The 14,532-nt window shown below is 40.8% G+C and overlaps 1 long non-coding RNA gene across 1 annotated transcript in view; it reads right to left on the reverse strand.

The window, feature by feature from the left end:
* The window catches only part of LOC112559866, a 44,614-nt gene that overhangs the window by 1,444 nt on the left and 28,638 nt on the right, over nucleotides 1–14,532 (reverse strand). The window contains exon 3 of the long non-coding RNA XR_003098420.1: nucleotides 1,074–1,200. This is a non-coding gene — a long non-coding RNA (uncharacterized LOC112559866). The remainder of the gene's footprint in view (nucleotides 1–1,073; nucleotides 1,201–14,532) is intronic.

The raw sequence follows: 14,532 nt of genomic DNA on the forward strand, positions 1-14,532 counted from the left end.
ATCTATTTGATTACGTTCATTCATCATTTATTTATTCGTCCTTTGATACTGGTCGTTGTGAGGAGCACGTGGATAAACGAGGCAGTTGCCAAGGCTCACCACTCAGACTTGTCTTTGAGCGATGGTGAGCAGGTCTTGTATGGGACGACCAGTCCACTACTTCATGCTCGTAAGTCGATTCGTCATCTAGTCACCATGGAGTCGAACTCCCTTCCAGATATCTTGAAGGGCAAAGCATCGTTCTGGGTCACATGAAGACTGTACCAGACCGGCTTTTTTGCGAATAGGTGTTCCTGGTGTCCTATGAATGTGGCTAGTGCAAAGTCATCGGTTTTATATTCCCTGTACAAAAAGAAACCTCCTCAAGCACTTGTTCTCGAATGCCTGGATTCTTCTCTCCGTATCATCAAGTACAGTTCACGTTTCACATCCGTAAAGCATCATTGGCACTAAGAGAGACTTATACAGATTGCACTCGGTAGTAAACTTGAGGCACCGGCTGCGCCAGATCCTGTCCAGCCAAATCATTGTCGCTGCTGTAGTCGCGGTCCGGATTCCTAAATTTGCAGTGAAGCTGCCATTTTAGGAGAAGGTGGCTCTTTTGCTCCTTTAAGCTTCTTACCTCTTCGAGCCGTACTCCGTTCATGTACATATCTGCTTTGCTATTGCCAGTGACCTTTGCTTTCTTCTTGTCCGTGCTGTCTTGTCGACTCCGTTCTTCTTTTCGCATCACTGGACAACACGAGATTTCCATGTTCTCTACGTGGTGCGGGGAGTTCAATGACACAATACGTTCATCTCATTTTATTACAAAGATTTTTTTAATTTATCATTTGGATTTTACTACATCAATAGGTGAACTTTTTTTCGAATCATGTTAGTTGAGAAGTCACGAGGTGGTTTCATTACAGCTCACAATTGTAATTCACAAAGTATTGTATTAATCAAAACAGCAATTATTAAATAAGAAGAAGAAAAACCGAAAAGGGGTATTAATGCCTTTCCAAAATAATCTAAAACACTAAAGCAAAGTCTGATTAAAATTAATAACTTAAAAGTACACCCCACCATACCTGTCGGAGCCATGGACCTCCTGTCACCCGTAGTGGTGTCTTCAGTCTGTTGTTGATCTCTCGGTGCATTAAGGGAGAGAAATGTGGCCGACACTACATCTTCTAAATAGGGGGCTCTCTTTGATTCCTGGAAACTTAGAATGAGAATGACCATCAGTTCATATTTAAACAACAAATAACCTCTCGTCTTCTAAACGGCCGCTCTGTCCTGACACCTGCACACCGCGCTGCTCGTCTTGTAAGGGCACACCGCCATTTGGCATGGACAGGGCAACAGTGGTTTTGTGCTGGGGTGTGATCGCTATGGTGGTGGGTTCATGATGGTGAGGAGTGGGATAGGGACGGCCTACAGAACTCACTTTTACCTGGCGCAAGGCAACATGACAGGCGTGGCATACAGAGATAACATTTTACAGCTTCTGGTACTGCCAGCACTGCCGGCTATTGGACTAGGCGCCGTCTTCAACGACAGACCACAGGATCAGGCTCGTCAATGACAGCACCAAGTCAACCGCATGTACTGGCCGACCTGTTCCCCAGATCTGAATCCCATGGAGCATCTGTGGGATGTCCTGGGCCAGCCACTTAGAGCCAGCCACCCCTCCCAACAGTTGCTCAATCAGTTGTACCAGTTTCTAAAGCAAGACTAGCAGGCTATTGCTAGGACTCTGAGAACATTGATTCCATCCATGAGACAACGGTGGCTTGCCTGCGGTTTAGGCCAGTGGCGGACACACGATACTGACTTTCTTTTTCTCTGACATCACTTTTCTGAATTGTAAAAACATGGCTTGTGTAAGTCCGAGCTCAAATTCTTGTAGTTAACATTTGTTTCAATGAAATTGGCTAATTATGTTTCATTTAATAAAATCTTAATGCTTTGATTAGATGTTATTTTCTGTGTGTTTATTGGCATGAAGCAGTGATTGACTCTACACGTGGCCTGCTTATTGCTTTGAGCAGTATACTACAGGATGACCTACATTATGCAAGATGTATCTTGACATTAACTTGACATTGACTTTACCAGGTCAATGTGTTTCTTTGCACAAATACTTCCAGAAACATCGACACTTAAAATGTGCACCGTAATTTGTGTCACCAGGTCATTATATTTCTACATGTAGGATCTGCCTATCCCCAATTCTTCAAAAACTTGCACTAAAGGTTCACGAGGTCATTAGATTTCAACCTACCAGGGTTGTCTGCTTCTTTTGAAACATACCCATTGTAAGTCGTGTCACGAGGTTACTAGGCTTTCCCATACGAAACAAATTAGAAGTTTAATTGTTTCAGATATTGTATCTAGCTTTACTTGGTCAGTGGACTTCTCCATACAAGAGTCTATTTGCAAGACTTGCATTGTACATCGCCTAACGGGGTCACGAGGCTTCATAGTTCAAGAGACCTCACTATTTCATATGTCGGAAAATGCTTCTTATCAAGATGTCGGCTTTTAAATGGCCTAATTCTCATTTTTGTCTCATTTGTCAACTTTTAACTTTGCTAAGTGCTGTCACTTGCTTTCGACAAAACCGACATGGGTGTGTATAATCGGAACGGTGTCCTTCTCTAGCTAGATAAGTGTACAAGTGTACGTTCTTCATTTTGTTATTTATACTAAACAGCTTGAGGATCGTAGTGGTGGAAATAACGATAGCGACGATGACAAAATTGAACTGCTTCAATACGTCCAAGATAAATCCCTGTTATAACTACACACAAAAAGTAAACCTATCAGACGGTAATGTAGAGACTGTGCGAGGCACCCGTAGGTCACCTGTGAAGATGACTCCATCCTTCTCACTTATCTGGTGCTAAAGGGCATGCAACGCCAAGCAGATTCGTTCCTGCCCAGAGAGTAGATGTTCTTGCCGCTTCACGCTCCTGGACCCAGGTGCCGGCTGGACAAATGAAGCCATCAACCTTCCGACCACTCTTGTCAGACCGGGCAGTCGCCAAATTTGCAAATCTCGTGCTTTCTCCTTTATGCTGTGCATTTCTCGTCAACCCGGGACCTTTCTTATCTCCCTAAGGCGGGAAGCTCCGCGGGCTACCAATCTGACTGGCTAGCACGGCAGCACGCAATGCGTTCGCGAAGAAACTGAAATCTTACCGATTTTTGTAATTTGCTGGTTAACATTCAATGTCAGGTTAAGTCTAGCTTTAGTCGTCATGTCGCTGCTAATCAAGGCTGAAATCAGTCCTCTGAACAGGGAGAAAACGAAAAAAACAAGTAAATTAGATTGTTTTCCCACAAATAATTAATGATACTACAGGCAACAAAGATAAAGAATCAAAAGTCTTCCGAAAAGCACGAAGATAATGTGTTCTTACAATGAGGACCTTTTTTATTTCTGCTTTTAAAACTTTATCAATGAAATCATTTTGAGATGTGTTATTTTCTACCTTTATATACTTGGGGTGTTTTTTTTCCTTAAAATGGTGTATGGAGATACACTCAGAGTTTGTTTTCTGAACAATCTATTAATTATTAACTCCTTTTTCGTCAACGAAATTAATGTAGGAATAAACAAAGGCATGTAGCGTGGGCATTGGTTCTTCTAGTCGCGTCTCTGTGCGCAGAGAATTCTTACTTCTGCTTATTTCATAAAATGACACAAATGTCCATATTACTAAAATTTTAATTAAGGAGTCACCAAACGATATAGAAATATAAAATCTGCTGGCAGACAGATTCTGTAATGCATCTCGGGAACTGGTGCCGCAGACTTCCCAGAGGGCGCACTGTTGTAAAGGATACAGACCCAACCATGCAAGTTCACGTAACCCATATTTTATTGTGTAAGCGATAGGAGGCAAAGATTTATTCTTCAGACTGAATCTCCAGCTTTTCACAAATGATGACCTGTTCGAATAATTGGATCACTTCGATCGTTTGCAATCGATTTCCCAAAAGTTAAGGAGTGCTCAACTTCGATGCTTTGAAAGTATTCGGCTTTATGTTGAACCACGTCAGTACCTTCGGTTATAGATGTGACAGATCGTGCACAAATAAATTACAGATAACATTTTGTGGTTTATCTATGAACACTGAGCAATAGCGTGAGTCTGTAACGTCCTTCTCCTTGAGGACATGTCCATTCTCCTTGTACACAATGAATAATATAGTTCTACTTTACAGGGTTTCCACATCAGCAAAGGGTTGCAGCCTGGCTGGGTATCTGAAACGTTTATCACTTAGTTTCTACCCTAGAAATGACCATGTCTGTTCGAACAGGAATGAACCCGGAGTCCTACTTTTATGGATGAAAAAGAAGATTCGAGTTTAAGTAAAATCCTATTCACCTAATTAATGACAAGGCACGCAAGCAAGAAATATAATATGTCATCCTATAAAAGTTGTCAGCTTCGCGAGGACAAGTTCAAAAGAGTACACAAAAAGGTAGGTAAGTCCTTAACACCACCTGCCCATTAACAAGGACAATAGAAAAGTTCGCCTTGTCTACTACCTCAGAAGAAAGTAATCCTGCCTGTAAAATGTGCAGCTGAAGGCGCAGTCAGTCTAGCATCCCAAAAGGACAAGCAGAGGAGGAAGTGTAGTAGATGTTTGAAGAGACTGAGACCAGCGTGCACACAAATAAGCCGTGCCACCGTCTCTGTAATAGGGCGTCCCTTGGAGTTGCAGATATGCGGGGCACGACCTTTGGGAGTTCTGTCCGAATGCTCATTTCCATATTCTGCACGTTTCTTTGCTGAGCCGCCGCTTCTGGTGTCAGTCTTCCATCTAAGATCTGTCGTTGGATATGGGTCACAAACATTGGTTTTAATTGTTTTTTTTTTCTTTAGACTTTCTTTCCTCTTTTCGGGGCAGGGGGAAGTTATGCTGTCACTGTGAAATGAAGCAGGCCAGCGGTTGGAGTTCCCTAAGATGACGACTTATTTTCTCTTCAGAAATTACACGGTAGTCCTGTCCCCAAACTTGAAAACTTAAGAGGAGATGGACAAACGAGATCGAGTTGAAGGAAAATGGGTCCCTCGTTTACAAATCTTCTAGATAACCAGCAAGCAATCAAGAACTTGACTGCATTGCCAGCTCTAGACACAGACAGTTAGGGGTCAAAGTGCACACCAAGTCACCTGGCACTAGCTGTATAGCTCAGGCAAAACGTCAGCTAATATAATCACAAAAATGAATCAGTTTAGCTGATTGTACTCGTTGACCACTCAGCTACTGTCTACTGGTGTTGTTCTCCTGACCCAAGATGTACTTCTGACTACCAAGCGTGTATATTTATGTTGCGCATGCGCAGTAGCAATAAATCTCAGATTTAAAAAGAGTACACCTGGAGCTGCATATGCCTCTCGTTACTAAAATATAATTATAATTATGAAAATTATGAAATTTGAAAATGTCTGCGAAACGATAAGCTATTGTTTTTCTCATATGACAGGAACTCGATTGCAACAGTTTGTGAATTGTAAACAGATTACAAAAGTGATCATACTCGAAGTTTTCTCATGAACTGTTATGTATTAATGTACATTATGAACTTAACATTTAATGATAAGCAGGTAGGCACAATATTACTGCTACAAAATACAAGAAGACAGATGAATAGACTGGATAAGGGGTGCAACCGTCCTGTGTCAAACCCACGGATGAAAATCGACGTTGCTGGACGACTTCGTGAGTTTCCTCGAAAAGTGAAATCTTTGAATATCAGCATCTTATTTCATGAAGAAATAACTAATATTGCATAACAATCACAGCTCCGCATCCATCTATCTCAACTAGACTACAGGCTTTATCGTAATGATGCTTCTTGTCCCACTTCCCGCTTTCCCATTCCTCCCTCATTTTCTTCCTTCACGTTGGTTCTTTTATAATTTTCGTTTTAATGTGATTTTTCATTTATTTTTAAATTTTTTGGCTGGCCGTTTGCTGACAGTTTCAGTTACAGTTTCCCATAGGTCTCCTGTTGCAAGTCTGAGAGAAACTAATTTGGAGACTTAATAACTTAACTTCAAGTGCAGGGGTATCGTCAGGCCCTGACACAGGGTCCTTTTTTTACCTCTCCTTTGTCAGGCTACTGGAAATGGTGAGAAATATGCCCTAGACCTTTATACTATTTTCTCCTTACAAATAGGATTTCTGCTTAAGCCAATCTTCTCTGCGAGCAACAGTCCACATGGGACCAGACTGAGCTGGCAACCTTGATTTAGGTAACATTCTGTTCGTGAGACGAAGTACATTTTCCGAGTTTTCTTTTTTTTTTTTTTCATACTTTTGGTTGGCTGGCTGGCTGGCTGGCTGCTTCTTTGGTTCATGTAAGGCTGTACAGAAACGTGCACCATGTTTTTCTGTAGGTGGTTATATAGCTAAAGGATCTTCTTCCTTCTTGATATGACAACAAAGTCGCCAGTCCATGTAGTGCGGTATTTACAGCAGCCTGATGTGGAGAAAGGAGGATATCTTGGTTACAATGTCCTCTTCATACGTGGGTAGAGAGACAGGCCTGACACTCCTGGTCTCTGTAAGGTCGATGAATCGTCAGTAGAATACGTGAGTGCCTAACCACCGCCATCACCGATTGATTTTCTTGTATCATCATCGTTCTTTTGTTGCTGAAGTTTGCGTGCATCATGTGAACGCGCTGTTCTGCTAGCAAACTGCCCAACACAAGAGTAAACCCTTCACAGTTTCATCTGTTGGTAAATTTGAACTTGTTTTAATGCAGTCCCAAAGACAAGAAAACAGTCCTTCCCTATTGTAATGAACTCATCTAAAGCAACTTCAATCATTTATTCACTCATTTAACCAAAGTTGTCATAATTTCTCCTTTTTTTCAAGATAATGACATATCATATCTGGCCATATGTTACTCAGTATACAAACCTTGGAGGCAGACCTGAAAGAGAGAGTTGACAGGCAGACGCACACTTTCCTGTTTATACAATCAAAACAAAGGAGAGGAGAAAAGAGAAAAGCAAGAAAAAGAAAGTAAATATAAAAAATGGAAAAAAAGTTGCTACAAACTGCAAATAATTCCACACAGATTTTCAGAATATCACAAGAAAGGCAAATTATGAGTGTAAAACTCGTGTCTTTTAGATTGGCTAAGATTGACGGTGAAAGGAGAAGAGCACAAGGAAGGAAGCTAAGAAAATAACACTTAATCTCCTCCAACAAATTCGAATTTGTCGTGTCACAGGCGTCAGCTTACGTTACTGAAAATTGAAATGTCAGCTTTGATAGATACATGCTCGTTTATTTTGCTCAGGTCGGGTGGAGAGGCGATCGTGTCTTGAAATTGTCTGAGTCCATAGCAGACCTACGATCTTTCTTCGATGTTTGCTTCTTGCCCGTTGCTTCTGTTTATTTTAGTTAGTTTCGTGTGTTCTAATGATTTGAGTGACCTCCCAGTGAACCGTTTCATGGGCCGACAGACTTGTCTGGTCATTCAGCCAGTAGACTGGTCACCAAACTTATCATCAAGATCATGAATGAGGCTGGGTTTGAAGGTAAGATATTCTAGTCAAGGAAAGTACACCAGAAAAGTTTGAAATGTAAAATAAATGTAAATATAAATACTTAAAGTATAAGTGAAGAGGTCACGCAAACATCAAATGTAACATCAATGATTGAAAAATGTTTTAAACAGAAATGCTCCAGAAGGACGATTCCGTATTTATACCAACTAAATAAGCAAAGAGCTCAATTAAACATAAAACTACTATTTTAAGTAATTGCTTTCCAGACAAGCCCTCGTTTAAAAAAAAAACTTATCAAGCCAGCCGGTTTCATGTGTTGCTTATCTTCCGATATTTATCTTTTCCTTTAGAGGACAACCAGACTGCAATTTGTTCAAATGACTTGGCTGAACTGACACGTATGATCAGAATCCACATTTCCACTAAAAAGAGAAACGCGTGATAAAGGACTTAAGAAAATACATTATATCTTTAAAAGTAATTAAGGATAGATTTATAGATGGAGTAAAGACCAAACAGAAGTTCTAAGCTTGGTCCTTAAGCTATGTCTAGGAAACAGTGTCTATGTCTAAGTCTACGTCTATGCCTATGACTTGGTTCTGTGTCCTGGGAAAAAAGTAGAAGTCCCTTTGCCTAACTGGCTTGAAAGTGACTCTCTGCATTTTTGTTCGACTGCTGGACCACTTCCTTGCCTGTGACCTTTTTGTTTCTCATCTTCGACATTTAACTTTATTGATTCTCGATCTTCTCTATCCCGAAAAGTTTCTTTAACGTGAAAAGGGAGAGCAGACGATGCTGCATCAAAGCTGCCCATAGGGCTAACCATCACACAGCATCTGTTCTTTTCCTTCCGCTACTGCTCTACAATCTCCTCTTCTGGTTCCGGTGCGTTCACTTTGTTACATAAGGCTTACATAGTGTCAGCCACTCCAAAGTCCAAACTAGAGGCTACACCAGTTACATCTGTAAAGAGTGTGTGAGCCATCAGGAGGTCAAAACAGATAGAAAAGTGTCGCATTATCATCATGACTATTGTCTTTCTTCTACAGAAGTGTACAAAGTCATCATTCTTATACAGAAGTGAAGAGTGTCATCTTGAAGCTGCTGCTGTGATAATAACAAGTGTGATATAATGATAAGAACAATATTTATGTTTGCATTTGGAAAAGAAGAGCCAGCAAGTAGTACATGCATGTGTATGCACAGTTCTGTGAGGGCATATGAGATGATATAGAGATATCAATTTATGTGTATTAATATTGATGTGACTGTGTGCCTGTTTGTGTGTCCGTGTATGTGTTAGTATTATCTTTTAAGTCTTGAGTTCGTTTTCTGCTAATTGCTCCACGGGACATTTTGTCTTTCTTTTGTGAAAATGTCGATTTTATTTTGTATAGGGCGGTGAGCATGGCTTTGACTAGGAAATTGGGCTATAAATTCACTGACGATGATGATGATGATGATGACGACGACTAACTTTTAACATATATTCTATCTATTTCTCCATCCTATTTCCTGCTCTCTCTTGTGAACATGCGTGCACAAGCGCGGTTTCTCGTTTGCTTGTAAAGATGCAGACTTTCGCGTGTATTAACGAAAGAAATAAAAGAAAACTAACCCTAAACAAAATGTAGCTGGAATGAGTGTGTAAAGATTGTTAAAATCTCTCACCATTTAATGTCACAATTACCCTGTCCTAACGCTGAATCAGACGCCGGACGGCGGTGCTTTCATGTCTGTCATCAAGGTAGGGTCTGAGAGTCAAGTTTCGGCCAGTGGTGGGTCTCAGCTGAGCACCAAACAAAAGATAAATTTCCCGTCACTGTTGGGTGTCTGGTGCTTATGTTGATAAAATGTGGTACTGATTCCCGCGGAGTGTGTGTATGCGTGTGTGTGTGTGTGTCCACCTACCAAAAGTGACACATAAAGTGAGTCAATCATGCCATCTGCAATGCGGAAGATGATTTCTTTCAGGCTCGATAACATACGACAGAAGGAATGTCGCTCGAAATTCGGGAAGTATGATGTACTCAGCTCCAACCAATGATATGAGAAAGGAAGTCCAATCTGTTTTCCTTTTGAAATCCGTTAAATGGATTAATATTAAATTTCTTTCGTGAAAATTGATATACATACTAAAGAACATACTTCACTTCGTCAAAAATCTTTTTCTAAATTCCCTAAATTGATTAATATATTGTAGAAATGTCGATGTAAACAGTCCAAGATAAAAAATAAAGGAACAGATGATCACAGCAGTTAAAGGAAAAAGGAACAAGAAGCACATGCAGAACTATCTCTTCGTACTAACCAGAAAGAATATGTCTTACCAGACCTTATAGAAACACACTCTGGAGATAGGTCATATCCCTCTAAGTCATTATTAACCCGAGCAAGTGCAGAAAACGCTTTTTCCGTTGAACTGTCGTGGGATCTATCCCTTTAATTAACTCTCACGAAAGTGTCAGAAATAGTCCCAATGCTTAAAACGAGGAGAGTGACCTGCCGGGACTCTTTCTTGTCGCGTGCAAAGGTCTGCCCTGTACGTCTCCTGGGCTGTCATAGTGGTGAGAGCAAATTTCATTAAAATAATTGCTGTTGCTGAGGAGAACCATTCCGTCAGACTGTGACCTCGCTCTGACCGACATTATCTCCCACGAGGAGCAGCTTCGGCACCTGCGAAGTCTTGCTGTGAGCCAAAGTGTCTTGAAAGTATAAATGGAGGAGAAGCCTGCGGGCCACACCTTTACGAAAGTGAAATTGGCGTTAAGCGCATGTCATTACAGCAATCATTCTTGCCCGCCATCATGTGATGGCTATTTCTCACTCGCCCACAGTTTGACTTCACAAGACCTCCTTCGGAGCTGCCAGTAGTGTGCTAGTAGCTGCTAGTAAAAATACATAGCATGGTTGTCATCTCGATCTGAATATGTAATAAAAGGCCATTGCGATGGACCGGAGGCATTTAGCTACCCGATCTCCCTCCCAGGCTGCTTTACCTCCAACAGAGAGCTACAACCTCGGAAAGCCTCCAAGAAGCCGCAGCTATAGACTGGGTGGACCTGCTGGGTATCTCGTGACCTCATAGGTCTGAGCCGAATTTTAGTTAAGAGTTCTTAAAGCAGCTTATCCTCTCGTCCCTAGATTCTCCCTAGAATAAGAAGGGAGACAGTGTGGTAAGACCTATATACCATGACACATCTTCTAAAATCAGCTACACATTATACGTCAATCAGCGATGAACATTCGAATTATTTTTGTCATTGCTTTTTTATGTCGCATACTATCTCCACAAACGGTATGAATTTGACTACAATGCAACCTCTCAAAATCGGAAAAACAAGAAACGTCAAAGATTAAAACTGGTAAAGAAAAAAGTCCAGAGCAAATTAACCAGAGAATTTTAGTGGTTTATAAAATATACACCGCACCGCGCTGGGAAATGTACTCATGTCTCTCCTTCCCAGAACCTCTGAGCTTCCTCTAACAGCCATGTGCCCCATCACCTGCTGCAGGACCAGAAGGTCCAAGAAGACGGCGACAGGTGATGTGCCATGACCTGGCAAACGACCCGAGCATAAAGAATCAGAAGAGAAGATTATTCGTGTGACAGATTTCTGCAAGAAACGTAAGTGAATTTCAGTAAAGTTAAAATCGTAGATGCAAAACTTTGATTTCCAGATACAACACTTTAAAAGATCCAGTGCACACCTACCACTGGAGTTTTCTAATCACTGTACTGCACTTATCACACATCTGAAAATTGTCAACTGAAACTTCACTCTCCAAGAATTCAACAAGAAAAGCTAGGGCTGGCTCTGAGAATTTCTAGAGTTTTGGCCATCGTGATCTTCGGCTGATATATATATATGGAAAGAGATTATCATTATATTCGGTACTCTAAAATAGCGAGATTTAGTTTCCACACAACAAACGACCAGAAACCTTTCCATAGTCGAACAATGAAATTAAGGGAGGCTTGACTAAATTTGGAGTTTCGGTAGGGAACTAAACAATGAACAATATTCCTGACAGTAATTGCAATGAAGCAACTTTTAATGCAAAGACTATGTGCGTGATGGGAGTCGGAATTGAATGAAGAATAAGACAACTGCAAACTATGGTAACTTGGCAGAGGGCGCGGAAAAAAAAAAAAAAAAGAAGAAGATAATGTGTGGGATAAAGTGCGTTGAAGGCGAATTTCTGTTTCAGTCGCAGCTTGTTAGTATTTGTTTAGGAAACTTATGCTGATTATTTGTTTATAATGTATGTTCGAAGGACCTAATACTTCTCATTATCGATAGAAGTTTAAAACAATTATCTAGATGACACAATTCAGGAAAACTGGTGAGGACAATTAATCCGTAGTAGAAACAGTGAACTGCAAGTAAACAGAATGTTTATTGTATAATATTTCTATTAAAAAGGTGGAACAAGGGATGTTTGCTCCAATAAAAAATATTGGGGATGGAATGGTCAGGGTTTGTGATGATTTTATATTCGACATGATAGAAATGCCGTAGTAAAATTATAAACTGGATTAAAATTAAGCAGTTAAACTAAACGATCTCTACTAATCTTCGTAGTTTTTGATAGCGGCCTCTCTGGAGGTCAGAATAATATAACATCTGTGAGTGGTGACTATAAGCTCAGGTGGGAAATACTTTTCGGATAGCAGGCTTCTCTTCAGAAAGGTGTTCGCTGGAGATGCCTTCCGAGCCCTATCCCCATGTCCCTGTGCTATTCGATATCTTCCTGATGAACATTATGAAGGACTGTTTATACCGACTACACATCGGTCTCCATAGGTGAGAGGTCCATGTGCATACTGAACTTTGCAGCAACAACAAGTTTCGGAACCTCACAAACAGGCTTTGGTGAGCATCGCGTGCACACGAGATGGAGATCATGCTCAGATGATGAGTCTAGTCGGGTCCCCCCCGAAGACCGGCGCCGGTGGGTCACCTTATCTGGTGATCATCCAGTACCAGTCAAGGAATAGATGGTAATTATGATGATGAGATACTAGTATTCAGCGCTTACTAACATTAAACTGTCCAAGCTTGGGTATTAGGCAATCGTTTTTCTGAGAAAATTGAAATTCTTTGTTTTCTTTTCTTTTTTTTGTTGATTGTTTGAGTTTTTTTCGGATGTTTTGATTAATTGTTGATTATTGAGCAAGCAATACGCTTTCTGAAGGGAGGGAAGTCGTCTGACATAAACAACGTCCCAGATGAGCTGCTAAAGCAATGGTGGGGAAGAAACAACAAAAGACTTTACTGCTTTGTGCCAAAGAATCTGGGAAACCAAAGACTTGTCCAAAGAATGGATTCAATCACTAGTCATACCCCTTACAAAGAAAAGAAAAAGTAAACATTTTCAAAACTTCAGAACCATAAGCCTAATCGGCCACTCAAGCTAAGTCATGCTGAAAGTAAACCAGAATCGCAACATCCCCACTGAGGCACTCCTAGCAGAAAAATAAGAGCACAGCAGAACAAAACTTTAACTGTAGCTTCTTAGAAATACATCTACAACACTAACGAGGTCTTTTTCACAACTTCATCGACTTTAGAAAGGCATTTTACGGTTATGGCACAAGAAGCTGTGGCATGTGATGCTAATTTTCAACATCGAAGAAGGCCTCATTGAAGTCACTGACGCACTATAGACGTTCTCAGAACTCAGAGAGAAGCACTACTCAATAACCAACTAAAGAAACTTCTTTCAGACAACAGTCCACCAAGGTGATTTCTTTCGTCTGTAATGTTTTACATCTACTGGCAGAACATCATGCATTTACGATCATCACACCTTCATTTCCATCTGTGGGATGTCCCTAATCAAACTGCGCTTTGAAGACGACATTGATCTGATGGCAATTTCATGGTAAACATTATTGCCAACAACAAAGCAGAAATCTTAGTGAATGGAGTACACCTAAAGGATGTGAAGGGCTTTTAAGTACTTGGAGTCACCCTTTCCAAAGATTGCAACTCCATGGCAGACATCCGCATCATGATCACAACAGCGACAATGGCACAGCAACACTATAGATGTACCAATGACAGAGTGTACAAGTCTTTCATATTCCCCATCTAACTGTACGGATATAAAAGTGTACCGGGTTTTTTTTCCTGAGGATGTTGTTCCGAATATTCTATGTAGAACACAAAACCAACAGCTTTGTATAGATCAGTTGCTTTAGTTGGACACCAGGAACAGTCAAGTGGTTCAAGCTCGTCGAATTTGGCCATGTGATTCGGCCCGACACTCTAAGACCATTTTGGGGGTACCTTGGAGGTAAGGTCGATGCCGAGGTAGACAGAGAAAGAACTGGCCTGCACATGTGAAGGAAACGACAGCTTGTTTCATGCACGATCTACTCAAGAATACTCAAAACAGTTCGAAATGGTGAGCATTCGTAGCCGCTGCGTCTGTCCAGCTGTTTCCTTTGACAACACGTTTCGGTGGACAAGCATAACGGTTCGAGAACTTGTGTCAGTAAAGAAATGAATGAATGTGCGTTAATGTGTATCTAAAAATTCGCATCCGTGTGACAGTGTAGTATCTCTCTTTATTTGTGTGTGTATGTGCACACATTTGTATGTCTTTACCCAATTATAAACACGGGTCCCAAAATTCCATGTATACCTGCACGCAAGGATGTATAAACTCATGGTAATTGCGTTTGAGAACAGCTGCTTTTTCTCGCGTGCTTCGTTCACTTACGTCTACATAAGTATACCGGCTGAGTGTGTTTGTGTCTGCGTGCGTTTGAATGTTTACTTGTCTACTTGTAACTGCCAACAACAATGTCCCTTTGTCAGTATAACAATTTAGGCTCCACGGCTATAAGAAAATTTTCTGTCAGGTAAACCTTAGATGAACCTTAAAAATTTGTTTTACTGCAGATATTATTTTTGGCTTTACGAACACAAATACAGAAAAAGCGTGGGATGAAGGCAAACAAGTGTAAGGGAGGCAACCACACCCAAATAAA

Source organism: Pomacea canaliculata, linkage group LG3 (genome assembly GCF_003073045.1).
Source record: "Pomacea canaliculata isolate SZHN2017 linkage group LG3, ASM307304v1, whole genome shotgun sequence".
Lineage (NCBI taxonomy): Eukaryota > Metazoa > Mollusca > Gastropoda > Architaenioglossa > Ampullariidae > Pomacea > Pomacea canaliculata.